We start from the raw sequence: 22,358 nt of genomic DNA on the forward strand, positions 1-22,358 counted from the left end.
AGGGGCTGGCTGCAGATGGAGGGGCTGGGTCGGGAAGAGCTTACTGGGGAGCAGGGAAGGATGGAAATCCTAAACCACTCCAGCTATGCGATACCCTTCTCTGCAGTCTCCCTTTCCCTTCACAGCCTAGGAATTAGAGAATTTTCTTGAGGATACAGACTGTATATATTTATTCTTGTGGCTGGGAAAAAAATCAACTATTGATACATGGCTGAAAAGCTCCGATTTCCCCTGTGCAGCCAGAAGAAGGATTTTTTTTATGATATCTTCTTTGAGAAGGGGTGGTACCCTTAGAAGAGAAGGCAAAATGACATCTTTGGAACAAGCATGACATGGTTTTTCTGTTTCTTTTGCTTTTGTCAGCCCAATCATCCAAATATCAGCATTTGCACAGCCAGATTGCCCCAAGACCAGCAGAACTAATGGCAAAGCATTTTCTAAGCTTTAGCCTTCTGAGGCTGAACTTCTTTGGGAATTACACAGTTTCTGAAAGTAGCTGAGGTTACAGTATTGCCTTTGTCCTGGTGGGGATATTAATGAGGTCTCTCCCCTCTATCTGATTACTTAGTGCTTTTACAGAACTCATCAGAAGTTTAGCAATGTTGAGACCTTTATCCCTCGACTAAATTTGACTGCTGTGAGCCAAAAGGTTCAGAAAATATTTGGGAGGAGCTGTCTGTTCAACAAACACAAATTAATGACATAATTCAGCTGGATAATGGCCCAAAAATGCATTGAGGAATGTTGAAACATTTAGCCAACTCACTAATGATGTTCATAATCGTGGTTGGTCCCAGGTGGGAAAACAAAGGCGGGATCTTTTGCAAGAAAATTGCCTCAGAAAGGCAGAAAATACTTGAAAACCCTGTCCCTATATGTAAAAATAATGTTTACTGTTCAGTCACCTTTCCTGGCTTTGCTGCAAAACAAACTTCTTTCCACCCCTGTGTCAATTTGCCTTTCCCAGCACATGCCAGTTTTTTCTGGTCAGATCAGGAACTGTCTGAGCAGGAGCTGTCTGTTGCTGTGTGCTTGTACAACACCTCTTGTAATGAGGATTCCTTCTTGGTTTGAGCTGTTAAGCATTCCTATATCCCAGTAATATACACTAATAAATAATGAAAGTGGAGCAGAGAAACCATCAAGAGAGCTGAAGCCTGTTTAGCTGGATAAATGGCATTTGACTTCACTTCTAAGCACGTCTTGAAAGCAAACTAAAATTTTTGTCAATTGCCAAAATCTGTGTCGTGCCCATCACTAACACTTAAAGCAGGGCAGCACTCTCCTCCAGAGCCTGTGGAGCTACTTCAGACACTAACAAAGATATTATATTCTGTGATAGATAGCCTTAGGTCCATTCTTTGATCATGACAGATAAGCAAAGGAAAAGGTGATCTGAAATAAGTTGGTTTAAAAATATAATATGTTTGTTCCTTCTGGGGTTTGCTAGTCTCTGCATGCCATGTAGGATCAGAGAAGTTAGCCTGACTTCTCCTTCCTTGCAAAGATGACTTCCCCAATTTTGCTTCACATGATTTTGACTACTTTATTACCTCCGGTTTCAAATGGTCTCACCACTCCTTCGTGGAAAATATTTTTCCAAGCCATCATCTGCTTGTCCCTTTTTTGTGTATATGTGTTTGCTATTGTAAGCTTTCTTTCTTTTAATTTCTCTATGGGCTCCTGTTGTTAATGGAAGTTCTGTAGTGCAAGAGGAATGAGGACTCTGTGTGTTTGGGGGCTTGTATGGTGGGGGAGATAAATGGCAAAACACAGGGCAGGTTCTGGGCTGGAGTACAGAAATGCCATGGGAAGGACAGGGAGTGTTTGTGCTACACTGAGCTTTCTATCCCTGATCGGAGCAACAGAAGCTTGAACTGCTTCACATCTCAGCTGGTTTGTGCCACAAACATTCTCAGCTGGTTTGTGCCCCCTTACATGGGCTGTCTCTGGCAAATGGGCTTTAGAATACAGGTGCTACAGAGAAGAATTATAAAAAGTGTTTGGAAAAAAATTGTCCCATCTAAGGAGGGACCCACCTTCCAACAATGGGAAACACTGGGTTGGTTAGCAGTTCTCTAGAGCTGGGAGCAGTTCTGAGGCTTGAACAATTACAGCAAAACCCAGGGAGCTTCAAGATGTCTTTTACCCCTCTACAGATTGCCTGTACCTGGTGACATCTGATATGCTGTGATTTTGCATGGCTAGTTAAAATAACTGTTCAATAATCAGCCTTTAAATACATCATATAATGAAGTAAAAGATCTTTATTTTATTTTCCTTAGTAGATTTAAGCATTTTCATGCAGCTATAAAATTGCCTATTTTTAAATAACTGCAACTTGGCAAATCTTTTTCTCTTTAATATCCTCTTTATCTATTTTAAAACATTTCCTAAGCCTGAACACAAAGGCTAATACTTTACAATGTGCCTACACTGTTCCCAGTGAATGAACACCTTTCCAGGCAAGCAAGGCAATGCTCACAGGCAATGCTCAGAATCACCAGATCCTCACTGAGTGAGAGACACACTCAGAATCATCCTCTGCCTCGCTGTCAGAGGCTGCCTGGAGCCTGTGTGTGTTTGCTGGACCTCAGATGCCTCAGATGCCACACTGGCACTCCTTGCCCAGCCTTCTGGAGGTGCCTTCACCCCAGCTTCATCTCACCCTGTAGCATTTTGAGCAGGAGCAGCTGAAGATGTGGCTGGTCAGTCTGGGGAGGATCAGCATCAGGAAGTGTTGGTTTGTTATCAGTTCATGTTCCTCCCATGAGACTGAATCTGCACTGAGCTGTTCCCAACACGACCCCATGAGAATTCATATAAAGTGGAGATATTAATACATTTAATTTGCATCTGGATGTCTAAATGAAGATTAGTTCTTCTCCAAAGTTTTAGACCAGTGTTCTCATATGGACTATGTTGTTTAGCAGCACTGCCTTAATAATGGGATAGTATTTTCTGCTCTCTCTACACATAGTTCATGCTCTGTGCATGCAACTACAGCTAGATGATGGCTGATTTTATAAGGAAAGGGGTCCCAGAAGCTTTATTCACACAGTTTACCTAAAAATTTTAAAGCTGGCCAATTGATTTGAAACCTGTGAAAACTCAGGATGAGGAGATCCCTCTCAGCACCACCAGGAGTTCTCAGCACTGGGCACCTCCATCCTGAGGGGTGTGTCTCACAGGTGTGACAGGTGTGAGCCTTTTCTTTCATGGGAAATGCTGCCTTTTCTGTTTCTTGGTTCTGTTTCTCTGACTGCTGCTTGCCCATCAATACAATGGGCACCTATTTGTTTCTCTCAGCAATGCCAGAATGCTGGATAAACATTTGTACAAAGGTTTTTTGAATCTCTAGTTCATGTGTCTTCTCTAAGGGCTGAAACCTTCGGTGGCTGAGGGCAGAGTATGGATCTGGTGAGAAGGGTAGGGAGGCCCATACACCCTCCTTGAGCACCAAGCTCCATGTGAGAACAGAGCTGCTCTGTCTTCTCTTTCCCAGCTTCTCCTATGAATGTTGATTTTACACTTTTTCTTATATCTGTATATCTATCTATATCTGTATATCTTTAAAATGTTCATCACACGGGCTTGACTTCAGAAGTTAGTTTCTCTTGGTACAGCATATTCCAGTGGGTTGTCTGATAATCAGAACAAGAATGTAATTGGCACATTTCTGCTTCAGGTGGGGCAATTATGAAAATTTGGTGTTGAGAGCAGACACTGTTTTGACAAAGAGGAGTTGCTAAGACTCTACCAGTCTGGAGAAAAAAAAAAGTATTGCTAAATTATGTAACTTCTGAAGAAGAAAGAGAAGTCTTTTGTTTGTCTAGCTGGTGCTCTAGTTTTAAAGTGAAAAGAGCTGAAGCACAGTAATGAAAAAGATCCTGCTGAAAACACCTTGTCTCATTCAATTCTCTTGCCTTGTCTTTTCAACTTATGCTGAATGAAAATGTTTTTTTGCTTCTGGACAGATTATCAAATTTAAAGTGTATTAGCAGGCACCAGCTGTGTGGTGTAATTATTTGGCTGAATCTTCTGACATTGGAAGAGAAAATCTGAGTTAATGGCTCAGATGCTCTCCTGCCTGGATCTTTAATATCCCGCACCTTGCAGCAGGTGCACCTGCACAGAGCAGGGATAAAGCAGCAGGAGGGCAGAGTGGGACTGTTGGGGACACACAGCACAGAGGGACAGATGATTCCTCATGCTGTAAGAGCTTTGTAGCAAAACATTATCCACTCTTTTAATAGTCCCAAGTGAGGAAGAAAGAACTCAGTTGTATTTCTTTCCAGATGGCTGTAATGTCACAGTTGTCAAGCAGGGCTGGACTTAGCTATCTAAAGACAGATGTCTAAAGTAGTTGGAGGTTCCAAGTGATGAATTTGTGTTTCTTGGATAATTTTCTGAAAGTGCCCCAGTGTTGCCCTTGCCAGGTTGCTGACCCCAGGGCTGGAGCAGGTGGACAAGGGAACAAGCTTGACTGAGATCAGCCTGATTCTCTGGGTTTATTGGTTGGCTTATTTGCCTTCCTTGAGTTAAATGGTCAATGGAAAAATACAATGGATTTTTAAATCAGTAATTCTTAGTGGTGGAGAATGATTGAGAGCAGTGAGAGAGGTTCAGTGTATAAAGCAGTGGATTTTATCTGCACTTCCTGCAGTTCTGGTTTTGTTTGGAACTGGGCTCAGTCTTGTGGTCTGGCCTGACTGGAGAGCAGAGCTGGTCTGCCTGTAGAGCTGGTCCCACCTCCCACCTCCATAAGGGGCTGGAGAACTCTGGTGCATGTGTGGTTTAATCTGTCCTAGAAGGAGTCTAATTCATGTGCACCAAAACAACTGAGCCAACAGGCAGTAAATAGGAGTGACTGAAAAGTTTGCTTTGCAACTACATGATAGGCATGAACCAAAATCCTAAATTAAGAAGGGTTATTTGAAGGTAGCTCCTTACCTATCTCCAGTAACTTGAATGCTTTTCAAATTTTGACAGAACTTATATGGTATTTTAGATAATCTGTTTATCTCCCCATAAGTGTAGAGATAGATGTTCTTTGGTGAAAAGGACAATATGGACACCTCTGGACTTGTTCACATTTTGAGGCACACTCTCTGACCGACAGATGCCAAGTGGGCTCTGCAGATGGGCATGAGCAAACCCAGCCTGGCAGAATCACACAATTATTTTCTATTTGCATATTTGGAACTCTTTAGTTAGTTGCCAATCGCTCCCCATTCTTTTATGGCTCTTCTTTCTCTGATTAAAGGTTTTTTTCTCTAGTCATGGGGGAATGGAAATTTACCTTAGAAATGAAAATTGAAGCTTTGGGGAACATCTCTGTTTTACCACTGGAGCCTTTGGGCAGGAAATTACAGAAATATTATGAGACTGGATATAGAATTGCAAAATTGGCAACCTTTGCTTTTATATATTACAGGGATACCAGAGCAGTGTTTACAAGTATTGAAAAAGCCAAAAGGTTTTGACATACCAGCTCTTGACCTTCAAATATGAGCCTTTAGGAGCAGGGTACAGCATGTACACAGGCAGAGCTATTTTAATAATAAATTCCCTTTTTGTGCTCTTGCCCACCTTTGCCTCACTTCTCTTGGTGAGAAAGGCTTTCTTTAGCAATAACTGGGGAAGCAACAGCTCTTCTGGTACTCTGAACACTAAGAAAATACCCAAACCCATACAGAGTACTGTGTGGATCAAGTTAATGCATGTGAAATCTTACGCAAGTGCTACTACAGTCTCTTATTCCTGGCAAAAATATTTTGACAGTTAATAATGTAAAGAGTGGGCAAAACATAAATCTGATATGAAATGTATCTGTTCTGCTGCACCATTTGTCAAAGGGCCAGCGTGTTAAATTGGAAATGCTGGTATGAAGTTACCATGACACTTCCATTTTAACTGCGGTTGTAAATACTTACTGCTGCTTGGTAAAAAGAACCAAGCACTCGGCAGAGCACCTGCAGCTTTCTGTCACAAAACAGAGAGCATCTGGAAATTCCAGGGTAAATTACAAATGCAGAAAGCCAAAGGAAATTTTGTAGATAGTTCATAGATGTCAAATTGAAAAGAATCCAATAAGAAATGCACAGTCTGATTCACTTATTGTTCCATGTGTTCTGCACCATTACCAGGAGAATGCCAAATATCCTTGTTCAGCAAATACAGGATTCTTGTTATAAGCTTTGTACATTGAACACATGTAAGAACACATTTCTGACCAGGTTAAGAGAGAGATTAATCAGAACCCTTCTTGCATCAAGATTAGAATCAGAGCTGCTAATCCATTTATTAGTTCTCAGGGAGTCTCCCATTTTGTCCCAGACTTTTCAGGTTAGGTACATATCTTCTTTTGTCTGGGACAAAAAAAAAGCTTATACCTTGTCTCAGTGAAAAACCAACTTTACTGAAAGTATTCACCATATGTCAGGATATCATTGGAGGTAAACTTTGGTCAGCCTAACTAGAAAGTGTTAGGTATTAGGAAAGAAAGCAATTCCTAGATGGGGGCTCATTTCATTAAGACTGTCTTGTGCACAAGAAATTAAAATAGTTGGGGCTTTTTTTGTGTAGTTAGCATGATCAAAGCCATGGGTTCATAAGACATTGTGTTGTTAAACAGGGATGCATTTAAAGGCTTTCTAGACTTTTCAGTCTTGCAGTATAATAAATTGGGAAAGTAAATGCAGCCTAATGTCTAGTGCAAGGTCCTGAGTGATGGGATGTCTATATTTATTCCTGGCTCTGACACTGACTCTTCTGCTCTTGCATGAGTCATTGCTTTACCTTTGAATGAGATGGCAATGAGAAAAAACAATTTTATCTACATAAAAAATTGCTGTGATTTCACAAGGTTTAATTCTGCTTTTAAAATACGTTCTGAAATATTCTGGTAAAATATTGTGTGGAGATATCTTTGTGCTTCAAAAAAACCCATACCCTACTCGAGTCATACTTGTACGCTAATACACAAAATAACTCAGATCTTGTGAAAAATCAACATTTCAGTCCTTTTGATGTAACTTCCTAAAGAATTTTATGTACATTTTACAGTGTTTTGAAAATGCATTTCTTTAGGTCAGATGTTTATGTAAGCTGAAGATGGGTAAAGACAAATTAAAGGAGGATTAAACACTGTTGTAACACACTAGTCTGCAGTTACTAAAAAGAATGGTTTGAGTATGACCCTTTTGAATGCTTTAAGCTGTGATGCAGAGCAGGCAATAACCACTTTTTATTGTCCTGTTTCTAATGTGCTTTCTGCTTGTGATCACTGCAGGCTGCTGAGCCAGGTGGGTCTGTCTGAGTACAGGGGTGTCCCACTGCTGTGTGCTGGGCAAACTCCACTTGAATTCAGTTCATCTGCTGCTTTCTTTGCACTCTATATTCTTTACAGACAAGGTAACAACTTGGTTACAAGAAGGTAGATAATTGAAAAGCCATGTTGGTGCTGTGCCTGTTCAAAGACACAATGTGCTAGAATACACACATCCAGTATTCTATCACCTCAGGAGGTTCAATTTCTGGACATTTCAGTCCATTTACTGTAACTGGGAACCAGTGCTGAAGCCAAGGAACAGTTTCTATCTTTTTTTCCCTCTCTTTCTTCCCTGTTAATGTTCAAGGACTGGGTTAGAAAAACATTCAGATACAAAGACAAAATGGGCCTAAATTAAATTTTAAAAAATCCACAAGAAAAAAGACTATGGTACTGTTATGGTGGTTCTTTTCAAAAGCTGTTAGTTTGAGCTCCTTTCTGGAGACAGCCAGGGAGAGTCTTCCTCTAAGCTCTCCATTGCACAATATTTCCATATGATGTATATGGCTCTGGAATGGGAAGGACTCATAAATCTTTAACAAATTGAATCCTGCACAGAATTCACAGGATGCTTAAGATAAGCATGAAATGAGAGTAGGTAAAGACCTAAATAACCAACAATGAACAGAAAGTGTCTAGGGGTAACAAAGTAGGCAGAAATGCTTGCAATCTTACTCTAAATACCAATCAATTCTACCTCTTCTAATAACCTGCTGAATCTATCAGTATGGGCCAGGGAAATCTCTCTTTACAACACATTTATTCCAGTAGGATTCTGAATCTTAGTCAAAGTAGTACAAGCTGAAGACAAAATTGGAAGTGGAAAAAGATTCTGAAGTAAAATTGTGGCCTCAAAACTGACCAGTTATATGTTCAGTTTGGTACTAACAAATGTAGTATCATCTGTACCATGTGATTTCTATGAGAAGTTAATGAAGGAGAGCTGGAAGGGCTGTGGCAGGCACAGCCTATGTGGGAATGACCCCATGCCCAAATTCCAGAGGACATAAAGAGTTGCACAGCTTGGCATAGCAATCACTTTGACATTTTCACTGAACAAGCTGCTACTTCTGTTCTTTTTCTACTGTGGCTGCTCTGCTTTTTAAGAGGAGTGTCTTGAGCAGAATAAATCCATGTGCAGGCATTGGGCAGAGATGTGTGCCACTGCACACATCTGGAGACAGCCTTGGCTTGCCTGTTCCCAGGGACATGCAGGGACACCAGGGAGCCCTCAGCCTGCCTGATGCAGGTGGATCAGATGAGTGGTCAATGGAGCTGTTTGATGTCTCTCCCCTCATGGCTGAGGAAATCTCTAATTTAAAGTCAATATTGTATTTTAAATGGCCAAATCCCTCCATAGCCATATAGATGATCCACTTCAGTGGATAACAATCTGTTACATTTTTCTTTCACTGGGACATTAACAAGCATTTAGAATCAAATGCTGTCTTAAAATCATTGCTGGCCAGAGGTAGTTCAGACATGGCTTCCTAAATTAGGACTACAATGCAAAGAGGAAACTGCAACTTTTTTATTCATTTGCCTTTGGCAAAGTGAGGGTAGCTGATGTAAAAGGAACTATACAGAAACAGGAACCTGAGACTGAAGCATATAGTGCATTCAAATAACTTCATTATGAGCTGTTGTTAGCCTACTTCTTTCCAGAGTGTGTGTCCACAATAACATTTCAGTGATTGATAAATAAAAAATATTTAGAATCAAAATAAATACTTGATATGCAGTAATGCAGCAGAAGATGGTTGGCAAATGCACCACACAAATAGTCTGGCAACAACATTACTTCTGCAAGCCTTGAACAAGCCAATAATTGGAACCATTTCAACCATGCCTAGGTGAGCCTTTGGTCGTTTTTGAGGTAAGTTAATGTTCATTCTTGCACCAGGAAGTGAACCCAAGAAAAATATATTTGGAATTAGTAAATAATCGAAACATTTGATGAAAAAAACTCTCACTGACCATGCTGGTTGTGCAGCTCTGTACAAACATTTATTTTTCCAGGGTCTGATGTGTATTGAATGTGGCTGACTGTTCTGCTCTCTTGCTTGTTTTACTCCTCAAGAGTCTCTTGTTCATCTGTTGTGCAAACACTCTTAAGTATCTGTTCTGATCTGTGCTCCTAAGAGTTGCTGCAACTCCCCAAAGCTCTCCATTGCACAGTTGTTGCTCCCTTTATATCTTCTTTGTAACTGTTAGGCAACAAAAGAAATTTAATAGCGTGACTGAGGCTGTGCCATGCCATTGGTTTTCTGAAAAGGAGTTACTGAGGTTCAAGAGGGAACTTAGTGGTGTGACTGGGTTTGGTGGTTTACATCAGGTGATTGCATATGACTCCAATTGTGGCAGTCATCCTTAAAATTATTTTTAATGATTTACTGAAGTTAAGGGAGAAAAAGAAAATAGAATGTAGCTGAAAAAATCTGACATAAAAAGTACAAAATATGTTTTGGACACATTTTCTGTAAAAAAATATTTCTGTCCAGCAGAGAAAAAAGTAGTTGTAGGAGAATCACTTGCTTGGTATTAAAAGTAGTACAAATAGTACACTAGGGGAGGAAAAAAATAAATGTATTTACATGGAAAAAAATAAATGTATTTACATGTATTTAGATATTTACATTTCAAACTTATTTTTGAAGTTTGATCCTGCTTCCTTTTAGATAAACCAAGACCAGAACACACCAATGAGAAGAAGTATCCGGGTGAAGATACGTCGTGCTGGTTTTCACTTACAGCTCACTGTGGAAAGGCCTGTACCCAGCTCTTTGTTTCAAGAAACACTTGGGGAAATGGAAAGCTTTTACCAGCATTACACTGCTCAAGACATCGCTCCTATGTGTTCTCCTTAGGATCTGCACAGCAGCCAGGTTTTGTGTCTGTAATATGCAGGGACCTGGGACTGAGTTCTCCTTGGGGCCTGGTGTCTCTTCTGGGCGTCTCACCCTGCCTGGCTGCTCCTCTCTGTTAACCTTGTCAGGAGCCCTCACCACCAAGGTATCCCTGTGAGAAGAAGGGAGCCCTGTGAGGCGATGTCTCCCTGATTTTTTAACATTTTCTAAGCCTTCTGATGTTTACATTCTTGTAACCAACTTTCTCACACACTTTATGTAAATAATGCATTGTTTTGCATTCTTTTATGGAAGAGGAGAAATTTAATAGACTGTTGATTTGTCCAGTGTCATTGGAGAGGTGGCACTTTCACCTTCCAATCCACTGTCACTTTTAGAAAGCTATAAATGATGGAGGCAGAAAAATAAAAATCTCCTTTTTTACCTTAGAAAGAGCAGCAAGTTTGTGTCGTGTTGTTTCATGTCCTATAGTGATAGGGCTGGGGGACCAGTGAGTCTGAGCTTCTTCCAGTGCTTTTCATTCCTTGCTGGCTGAGGAAAGCTGCCCCTGAGCCTGGCTGCCACCACCTGTTCCACAAGGCTGACATTGCTGCTCCTCATCGCACCAGTGGGTGCATTTCTGCAAAACACCTTGCTGAAATTAATGCTGCTTATGCTGTGTGTTTTATCTCCAGCTTGTGGTTGCTTGTGCTTGTAACTCTACAAAACAAGCTGGGACAGATCCCTTTCACACCTGAGAAATGGATGCTGTGTAATTGCACTCAACTCTAATGGGGGTCCCTGAAAACAATTCTGTATCTTTACTCAAGGCTTACTCAAGGGACTTTAGCTGGTCAGAGTGACCCCAAGATACATTAGAAAGTCTCTTTTCCCAGCCTGGCAGTCGAAGGAGGAGTCAGAACTCTTAATTTCTTGGTCTCAAGGTTGTTTATTGTTTCTTATCTATAAAATTCTTTCTCCTGTCCAGCCAAGGTCTGCTCTGCAGGACACCCAGAGGCACTCTGCCTGCCCCCAGGGCAGTGTTATCTCTTTATGCAAAAAACTGTATTATATGCGTACAATAATTACAATTACTTTCCAATGCCTATCACCTGTGATAGATAGTGAGCTTCTACTCTAAACAAATCTAAAAGTGCCAACATCACAGCAGAAGATGGAGACCAGGAAGAAGAAGGAGAAAGGCTGGACATGCCCAGATTCCTCCATCTTGACCCCTGAACCCCCATGCTAAAAACTCCAAAAAATCAATTTTTCACCCTGTGATAAATTTGCTATCATTCTACTTAAACATTCGTGGCTTGCAGATCTTCATATAAGGTTGGTAATTTGCTCCATGGGTCATAGTCAAAATCCCAAGTGTCCTGGGCTCTGTGCCAGGGTCTCTGGGCACTCTGGCAAGGGTCCTGGCACTCCAGGACAGCCAGAGGGATGCCCTGAATTCCGACAGCTTACTTTCCTACTGTGGCTTAAATACAGCTCCTATGTCTTAGAAGGAGTCACAGACATGATTTACACATTCACAGCAGCAGGCCTGGTTTCGTGCTGAGGGTATGACAATGCACAGCCCGTGATGGGCTCTTACAGGCAGAGCGGGACTGGTGATGCCCCAGCCTTAGACACCCCAGAGTCCACAGTCTGGACAGAAAGGCTGTAGGGCCCTCTGGTGGGAGCAGAGCAGCATTCCTGATGCTTGGATCGCGGCTGTTCCGTGCCTGTGCTGCCGTGTGCCTTTTGGAGAGCGATGCTGGGACACTGCTGGGACACGCCGTGAGGGACAGACAGCACCAGCAGCTTCGCCAGTGCTCCAATGTGCCTCCTGCCTGCCAGGCTGGGAACGGGAGAAGGTTGTATTTATAAACTTCAGCCCATGGCTGCTGGCCTCTTCAGCTCTGCCCCTGATTTTTCAGAGTACATTTTTCTTTACACTAACCAAGGATGCCAACTCCTAAACCCAACCTCTCTTCTCCATTCAGAGAGGCCTTGTGGGGTGGCACTTTGCGCACATGTGGATGGGTTGAATGTATGACATGGTCATGCCATGATCTGGGGACCTGCCACATCCCCTTCTCTCTTCCAGCTTCTGCTCACAGTTCCTCAGCCCCTGGCCCAGCTGTGCTCCCACCAAGTGTGGCTCTGTGCCTCACCTACTTGCAATGCCCTCTCCTCTCTGCCACCTATGTCATGGCTCAGAAAGACTCTGCTGTGACTTCCTGGAGGCTTTAAACACTTTTTGCATCTTTGTGCTCGCTTCAAGGGCAGGGAGGCCTCACCATGGCACAGTGTTATCTGTGTGTTTGGAGGAGCTGTGAGCTGGCTGTGAGGAGGAAGGATGCTGCAGCTGGGGCCCACGGGGAGGCAGAATTAGGCTGGCACCTGCTTTCTCTCAGATCTGGGGACACGAGATGACAGGTTTTAGGTCCTGAGCATGCGTGAAGAGTCAGCGAGAGGCTGGGTCTGGTTTTACTCTGGGCAGGCAGTGGCAGGAGCTGGATGTTGGATCCTTTGTACAGAACCAAATGAAGGCAGCCAATGGAGGGGGACAGGCAGGGCAGGACAGCAATTCCAAAATCTTGGACCCAAGCCTTGCAGAGCTCCCCAGCACAAAACTTTCATGCTGATCATCCCAAGAGTATTTGATATCCCAAGATCCATTTCTGACATCAAACAGTCTTTGAGGAAGGATGATGCCTGTTTGCAATTCAGCACTCTGACAGCTGAATGGTACAAGAACAAAGCAAAACAATAATCAACCCATCTAAAGCTCAAGTTAGGAGAAAGACAATTGTCATTGTTATGTCTTCTTTATTGCTAAATTGGTAGGTGTTTGCATATTTTCAGCTTCTCATCTCAGTCTGTATCTGCCACTCCTGTCACAGCTTTAGGACCTCAGGCATCCCATCTATTTAGCAGTAGCAAACTCCTAAATCACATTCCAATAACACACTTTCTTTAATACATGCAATTAAAACTTTATGCTACAGTTATCTCAAATATGTAACTTAATAATACATAAACTAATGATGAAAATTCTTGGAATTAGTTACATTACTACTTTACTGCAGTATCAGAAGTATCTGATACTCTGATCAAAAGTATCAGAAATGAGTATACTTGGAACATATAATTAAACCCCAATTTCAGAATCATTGATATGAGGTTTTATCCTTCTAAGATTACTTTCTGGGCTTCTATTTAATTTTTTTCTGATGTCAAAATGAATGATTTGGATTAATTTTTCATGCATAAAAGTCAAAAATTAATGTGGGCCAGTGTTGTAGTTAGATCTTTATTTGATTTCTTTAAAATGTTAATGTGTTCTAAAATTTACTTCACACTAACACAGTTTGCTGCTTTTTCTAGATGAAGGATTATCTGAATATTCCCTCCTTGCCACTGTTTTGTGAAGATGTAGAAGCTAAAAAGATGTCTCTTAAAAGAATTGATGAAAATTGGCTAGCCATTGATAATCTGGAGAGGAATTGTTCAAGAGAGAATGTTATGTTTTATAAGAAAATTTGGTAGCTTTGTATGGATTTATCCCTGGAATCCATGAAAACAGAAACTGCGAACACATGGTTTTATAGTTGCAAGTTATGCTGGGTAGGAGTATGCTGAGAGTTTTGGGGGGAATATTGCTGCTTTTGGAACAAAAGGTATTGATGGTCTATTGATGAAGCCTGTTGAACCTGGAGCACTGAACTGTGTTGTGTGTGCTGCTGATGTGGACCCTGAACTTCACAAACTGGAACAAGAGGCCAAAAGGCAGCAAAGGCTTTGTCACCTCCAGCAGCAAAGACATCTGGATCACAAGATCTGGAGCTAGCACAGGACCTCAGTAAAAACTCAGTAATATTACACCAAAACCTGTTGCTGCCTGGCTGCCTCTCTGAATTGTCTTGTCTGTGAGATTACCACAAACTAAATTAAAATTTAAAAAAGAATCCCTAGTTTCTTATGTGGTCTGCTAAACATAAAATCTTGGTTTCTAAAAGAAATAACATGACTTTGGAGACTAGTGCTATTTGAATTAGCAGAAAACTGTCAGAAGAAGGATCAGGCAGCCTATTGCTCTGGGGGCAATAATTTAAAATACTGCAAAATCCCAAATCCGTGTAGTTTTCATAGAGTCTTACATTTATTTTGTGTGATGTGTAAGGTATTAGAAGAAGAAACTCAATTCACCTTAATTCCATTCTCTCAATTCAGAACAAAGGGTACTTTGAATTCACATAACATTTTAGTCAAAGCACATTTGTGGAAATCAAACAGAATGTAATTTTTGAAGGATCCTTTGAACTGTCTGCTGAGGTCCTGTGTTAGCTCCAGCTCTTGTGATCTGTATCTCTGTTGCTGAAGGAAGTGCACTCACAAAGCTGACAAAATATTTTGTTATTTCTTTCTGCAATTAGTTTATTACTAGGCCTGTTTTACACCTAAATGGCAAAGCTTTAAGAGTCCTGTTGGTCTTCTTCCACCTTATGCCTTGCTGGCAAAATCCCCAGTTTTCCAGGCTGCTGGTAGTCATTCACTTTGTGTGCCCTTTTCAGCCATCCCAAGTGTTTAGAGTTGCATTCCAAATCCGTGGTTGTAATGAAGATCCAAGTTATGGAGCTGTTCCATATATTTGTATATATTTAGAGCCAGCACAGCAAAAGTCTAAAAGTGTGTCTAAATCAAAATATGGCAAGGCAGCACCACCCAGAGGTTCTGGAGCTGTCTTGGAGCAAGGGAGTGCTGTGCTGGGAGCAGGACAGCCATGGTAATACCTTGTTTCCTGGGGACATCTTAGCTCTGTTGGGGACATGTATGTTACCCTTCTTACAATGTTTTTGGAATTGGCACATTCCCTGATCATTCCCAGTGATTTGTTCTGAGCTAGTCTAGGTAGTGCCATATAGCCTTGTTGGTATGATTTCTGGGGATGTATTCTTTTTCCTACACCCCAAACCTAAACTGTGTATTATTAGGCTAAGGTGGGATCTTTCTGATTCTATTTTTCAGCATTTCATCTTAGAAGATGCAACCCTTCACTGTTGAAAGTAGCTTGTGTTTCAGTGTCCAAGGATCCCAGCAGTGTCACTGCAGTATTACTTTAAGATAATGGTAGGTAGCTGCAGGCAGTGTGATGTGGAAGAACAAATTTGAGCAGACAGGGGTTAGATCAATATCTGAACGATGATTATCTTGGTCAGCACAGTATTTTCCATAGCCTAATGCAATCTAAACAATCTCTAAATATATCACAGACTGTGAAATTTCAATTCCTGTCTTGTCAGCCTCTTCATGTGAAGATGGATGACATACCTGATGAAGACAAGAGCCTGATCCTGCTGCTGTTGAAGTAACTAATAAATCACCTATTAACTTCAGAGAGTCCTCAAAAGAACCAAATTGCTCATTTAAATAGAGGTAGCAAATCTTATGCAGGTGTGATTGGCTCACAGCAGCTCCATGTGCACAGGCCTCCTCCCCAAAGAACAAGAACACCTCTGCAAACTTTTGGAAATTAAAAAGTAAGTCAAAAAGAAATGAAGATGATTCTCAGAATGGGAGGCTGCTGTTTTAGACAGCCCTTGACCAGGACAGACAGCCCAGGAGCTCTGTAAAAACTGTTTACTGCAACACTTTTTTGTGGGGATGTGAACTCAGATGTGTGCACTGCACCCTCTCACCTATGGCCAGGTGTGTGCTCAGAGGCACTGCTGGACAGCAAAATATTCATCTGGGAGGACATAAAGTTAAAGAATGAAAAAAATGGACAAAAGTTGACTTTCACATTGAGTAGAAGTTTCCCTGAGACTCAGTTGTGGTTTTGCAGGAAAGACCATCAGGACTGAGGGATCAGACACTCAGGTGTCCAAGGAGGGTGCAAACTGGGACCAAGTTTTGGGATGGTGTCTGTGGTTATCTTTACCTCTGGGAAGAAATATTTCTCTTAATACAGGTGCAATCCCCCAGCCAGAATTACAATAAGCTTCCACCACAAACTCACTGCATATCTGCCCAGCAGGTTATAGACTGGATCTGTAATTCCAGCTCCAACCACCTTTGCTTTGCCCTCAGTGTAATCACATACATATACGTATTTATTGCAGTGCATAAATGTTTTTCCAGAGTGAAAAAAATTAACAACATCAGTATGATAGAGGTTAAACTTTCAGGTATAAATAAATCTTTTTAAATACATCTTTTAAATAAAAACTTTAAACCTGTTTTGCATTACTCAAAATTTATTGGGGAAATTTATTCTGACTATTGCTAAACCCTTGGTGCCTTAATTATATGAATAATTTAAATCTCTACTTTAACTGTGGCCTGTTATTAAGTCCTAAAAGAGCTACAAACAACTTTGGATACCTGTAAGTCTTCAACAAATATTTTCCTTATCACAACAATATAGTCTTTTTTATTTCTCAACTCCAAAATGCTCTGAAATATTGCCAAATTATGCAAAATTTAAAAAGAAGAAAGTTGAGCTGAAATCTCAACTGGGAAATACCAATTTTACTATTCAGCTTTTTGCTATACAATCAAGTGACTAAATAATGGATTTAAGAAAAGTGCGCCAGACAGGTTGGTCAACTGCTTAATTAAAATGGGGGGGGGAAAAAAGCATTAAAAAAAAAGGTGGGGTAATAGCTACATTGTTTCTTTGTAATTCACAGCACAGATGTTCCTCAGGCCAGGTCTTGCACTCATGAATTCAGTGGCAACTTTGCCATTTGTTCAGAGAAAATAGGATGAAACCTGCTCAGGCTCCTCTGAAATCCTCAGATAAGGCTAATGTCAAATAAAAATAGTTTCATTTCAATTAGGAATTTAGAAACAGATGAAGCATTTTCCAGTCCTGTTTGTTCAGAGAGATAGACTTGCAGCATGGCTAACTCTCTTACGCACCCAGGGCTCAGCCCCTATGGTGGGCTCAGCTTGGTCTCCTGGAAATGTTGATGCTTCCAGTGATTACTAGATGGGGAAAAATTATAAAGATGAACTGGAGGTTGGTTGTAGAGAGAATCAAGGTAGGCCCATGACTTCTAAATAAGAACATTTTTCTTTGCTCCTAGTCAGGAGGGTGAAGTGGTGCTGTCTGGGAGCAACTGGGCTGCTGGTTCACTAAAACATGTGTGACCTTCTCTGGACAAGGTCAGCATTCTGGTTTGAAATAATTGGATTTACTTGGAAAATTGAAACTCACTTTTTAGAGAACAAATTTTGGTTGTAAACAATCTGCTGTTGTTTAAGAATGGACTTGGTGCACTGGCTAACGAGTTGTCTATTTAGCTACAGTTTACATTCATTTTACTTTGGTTTTGCAGAAAGATTAAAAAATATTGTCCATATCTCCCACATTTTGGATTATGTTCCATGCATGGTGTTATTTCTACAATGGCAATTAGGTGATGTCATGTCTGCTTTGTTCTTTGGGCATTCTTCCTCACATCTGGTATTTTGGGAAGAAATTAGCATTCACTGAACCAGCAATAGATTACTCTAACATCTAATTCTTCTTGTACAACTTAAGGCTCTGGTCCTATGAAGATTTATTCATATGCTTGCTTTCATGTACAATGAATTATCCCACAGAAGTTCAAAATGAATAAAGTTATGCTTATGCATAAGTGCTGGAAGGATTTGTGCCTAAATAATGAAACTAAATGCTGGCAGTGTACAATTATCCATAAGATTCAGCTATAAACACAGCAGAATTCATCTCCAAAATAAATGCAGGAAATGGAATAAAATGGGAAAGTCTGTGAGAGTATTTTTACTTTGCCTCATTTACAGCAATTTTGCACTGTTAGTAATAACCAGACTGGTAATCTAAATTGCCTGCTGCTTGTGCTGTAGATGAACTCTGGCACATAATTTGGTTTCTGCTTCCATTTAGACACTTAATATTGTGAATAGATGTTAAAAGTGGAAGAGGGGTGGAAAAAAGTCATCTAGATAATTTCAGTGCCCTTTGAAGACCCCAATTTATTGTAACCAGCCATCCATTGCTCTAAGAAAATTAATAGCCATGATTGTCACCATACACACCATCCATTGCCTTCACAACGATTCTAGCATTGCCAGTCTGGATATATTTTGGCACTTACATATCCCCAGTCATCAGGTACTTGGGTTTATTCAGAGTTGGACAAACTACAGAATTTCAAGTTGGCAGAAAATAATAGTCATTGCTTGAAAGTATCAAATGAGCTGGAACTTTGAAACCAAGAATTGCTCACAGAGGTCCTGTGGTGTGAAAGAAAGCGACGTTTCTGCTTCTTTTCCAGCTGCCAAGAGAGGAGTGTTGGTTGAATGCACAGGCTCCAGAGGTCTCAGATTGACTGTCCTCCAAATTCCCTGAGCAGGATAAAAAACTCCTTGGTTCCTGGATCACCAGCTTCTGATTTTAGGGCTGGTATTGTAGGCTGTGAAGCTTTAAAGATCAAGAAATTTATTTTCTTTCCTCGAATGTACCAGCAGAGTGCACCTACTTCCAGTTCCAGCACCCTGGTTCTGTGGAGACCTGTGGCTGGAGTGGAGGATTCCTGGTGGAAAACCTGTGGAGGATTCCCTGGTTGTCAGCAGCCACATTCACAGCCCTACACAGCTTTTTAAATGAATTTCAACAAAAGTTTTCTGACCTGTTCTAGCAAGGGCATGTGATAGCAAGTTAGTGCAGACTCAGAAAATACATTCTAGAAAAAAAGAAAAGAATATGATTTTTGAAAACCCCACTGTACCAAGTTAACATGGGTGAAGTATTTGTTTCGAGTTTTTTAGTAGGAACGGGTTAAGGCAATAAAGTACTTCCTGTTTAATGACAACATTCAAAGGACCAAGCATTTCTGAACAATAAACAATATTGAAATTGATAGTTAACACAAATGTCTTGAAGACAGCTTTTCTAGAATGTATATGATGATATAAATAGTTTATTGGCTTTTCTAGAAATTAAAGCTATTTAGAGATGTTTTGTATTTCTAAGCACTTCTTGACTTTGAATTTTTGAACCAAGGTAAAACTAACCAGAAGAACCAAAACTAACATACATTTTCACTTGGGTATTTGATAAGAAGAAGCAGGAGGGTTGGTGTGTATCTCAGGTTAGGTCTCTGAAATTTTGGGCTCACAGCTCAAGCTGATCAACCCGTGGGGCCTCTGAGGGTACAGATTCTGTGTGATGGGTCAGCTCAGAGCACGGATGAGGCACAGGTGTGTTCCTCCCTAGTCACTCATAACTTATGTGACCCTAATTCCTCTAGGTAATCTTGATGTTACCTGAGTTACCTGAGTTCTCTCTGATTTTCTCTTTCTCTAATCTGTCACCAGGTGGGTTGCAGTGGTTTACCATGGGCTTGCAGTCTGTTGAGAGCCAGCTGTGCAGGTCAGGCCATATACAGATGTTGTTTTGTGATGCCTTCTGTTTCTGTCTTTTTCTTTTTACTGAGGGCAGAAATACCATTTCCATGACCTTCCTCGGACTATCTAATAGATATGTATTTCTTCTTACCCTAGCTGCATCTGTGTTTATTTTCACATCTTTGTGTGCTTGTGCTTTGTCCTTGTCTTTAGCTGTTTGAACTATGCTTTGCTGTTTGATTCCTCTTTATACCTCACATTATTGAGAACTGATTCAGCTGAGTGTCTCTTTTGTTTCCTTTGCTTTTTCTGCTTTTGTCTTTTCTTCAGGATACTTTATTCCAATGCTTCTAATTTTTTTCTTTCCTTTACAGGTATTTCTATAGAATGTCAACTGCCAGCTTACTGAATTTATTCTGCTAATTTTTCTTGAAGGATTTTATTCTACATATCTTCTACATGAGACCCCCTAACCCTTCCTAGTCCCTCTAACCCCCTGCCTACAATTTTCATGACTTCCCTGATGGTAAAAGCAGATCTAAAAGAGCCTGTATGTATTTTCCAGATGTATTTTCTAAAAATTACCGACAACAACTGCTGGGAAATCTGGGGGAGATTCTTCAAACCCAACAGAGATGTATGTGAGTATGTCAGATGAATGTAAGTACAGATCACAGTCTGACTTTCTTTATGTATTTATGTGTTAAATGCAGTACTAAATAGGAATTTGTAGTAAGCAGCACTCGTAAATAGTAATTTTTTTTGCATCTCATCCTAAACTGGCATCTGAATCAATGAATGATGCCCTAAAAGTGCCTGTTTCTCTTAAAGTATAAGGCAAGCCATGGGTTGCTAGTTCATTATATTATTTCCTTATTTTAGAAGATAAGGGACTGGCATACCAATTTCCATGCCAAGTATATAATTTATTCATAAAACTTTGAAAGCTTCTAAGAATCTTAGGAATTCCACCTTAAGAGTGGGAATGACACACATATGGGAGTGTCCCATTGGCACCAAACCTTTTGTTTTGCATGTCTCCGTTTGCTGTAGGGAAAGAAAAAACTTCATCCCTCCAGTTCCAAGTTTGCTGAAGAGGTCCTCTGATCTCCCAGTGTGTTGTTCCAGTGGTTGCAGTCCGTTTCTCATGGGTCAGGTACTGGCCTCAAAGGTCTCCTTGACCTTTCATGGTCACGTTGCTGTGTAAAATGATGTGGAAAACAAAGCATGGTTGTTACCTGCAGTTATCACCTTCTCAGCACTGCTGTCCATCTGGAAGAGAAGGGGAAGGCTTTACCAGATTACTGTTCTCCACCATTCTGATTTCTTAATTTACATCTGATTAATTTCCATGGCTGTTGAAGGTCCTGATTGTCTTGTGCTCAAGAGGACCTTTGAGCTTCCACAAGCCACGTTCAAGGGAAGGCAGAGCCAAAAGCCATTACTGATCCCACGGCTGTTGTCAGTGCTGGAACAAGTCCCATTTGAATATCATTTCTTCTTAGCACAAGGACTCACATCTTGGGAACAAAGCCAAGTCCTGTCAGAGTGTAAGACAATTGACTTTTCTGCTTACACTGTAATTAATGCTATTGAAATCTCAGAAAAGAAAGCAGAGAAAGCACAAAACATTCAAGTTTAGGACTAGCCACCTTTCTTTCACTGCTTATCTCAAGGGATGTGAATCCATTAGAAATAAGGTTCCAGATGCCAAAACCAATAAAAGTGCAGACTTTAAGGTTTAGCCAAATTGTGGTTAAAGTTATTTCTCTGTGGATCACACTTAGTCATTAATTTTAAGGCTGGACATTCTCCAAACTCTGTGGTTTCTTTGCAAGAAGGAGTAAGATCCCAGTGATTAGATGGCTTACATTTCACTATTTTTTTCTAACATATCCAGTTGAATGAAAATTAGAATTTCATAATTCTGTTTCTTTATAATGGAAAAAGAGGAGAACTGTAAACCTGTTGCAAATGGATGCAAGCATTCAAAACAGAGCAAAGCCGTTCAGATTATATGAATTATTATAGTTTAATGGTTTGCATCATGTATATGTGATGTGGTCTTCAAGGATTTTCATCTTTATAGGTAGAAAAGTGCTGTGGCTAATTGCTTTCAACATAATTACATTCACAGGAAATAATTTTATTTCAGTATGGATTGCCAGGAAAAGATGGGTCTTTTGGAGAACATAGGTCAAGCAGCACATTTAAAGCTTGTACTTTTGTATGAAACATTGTGTGAAGTTCTATATTCTTCAGAGGCATTTGCATAAAGAACTCATGAAAAACAAAAGACAAAACCCCAGAAGAACTGTGTGTTCCCACAGCACAAGTAATCCTTTGTGAAAGACTTTCCACAAAATTAAAGTCATATTAGATGCTACTGAAACCATAAGGAAGGCTGATAGTTACTTTTTTTTTTTTTTTTTTAATACACTGAGCCAGTAGAAGTAATTTATGTTGTAAATTACAAATGAAGATAGTGAAGAGAAACACAGGTCTCTCTGTTGAGAAGTGTAGGAATTTAATGACAAAATTACTTTACAGATTATTTTAGTATAGGCTTTGTTTGGAAAGACCAAAGTTATGCTAAACTTATGTTAAAAAGCCTGAGATACCTAGCTCAGGATTTTTTCAAAAATATTCTTTGACTTCTTGCAATTCTTATATTTTATGAGCAAATGGCTTTTAAGGTAATCTGAAGATATTCTGTCACATTAAATATTACAAAATGTCTTCAAGAATACTAAGGTTTTACTCAGGAAATCAATCACTGCAATATAGGGAGTATCTTTATGAGTACC

This window comes from Zonotrichia leucophrys, chromosome 2, assembly GCF_028769735.1.
Source record: "Zonotrichia leucophrys gambelii isolate GWCS_2022_RI chromosome 2, RI_Zleu_2.0, whole genome shotgun sequence".
NCBI classification, from domain to species: domain Eukaryota; kingdom Metazoa; phylum Chordata; class Aves; order Passeriformes; family Passerellidae; genus Zonotrichia; species Zonotrichia leucophrys.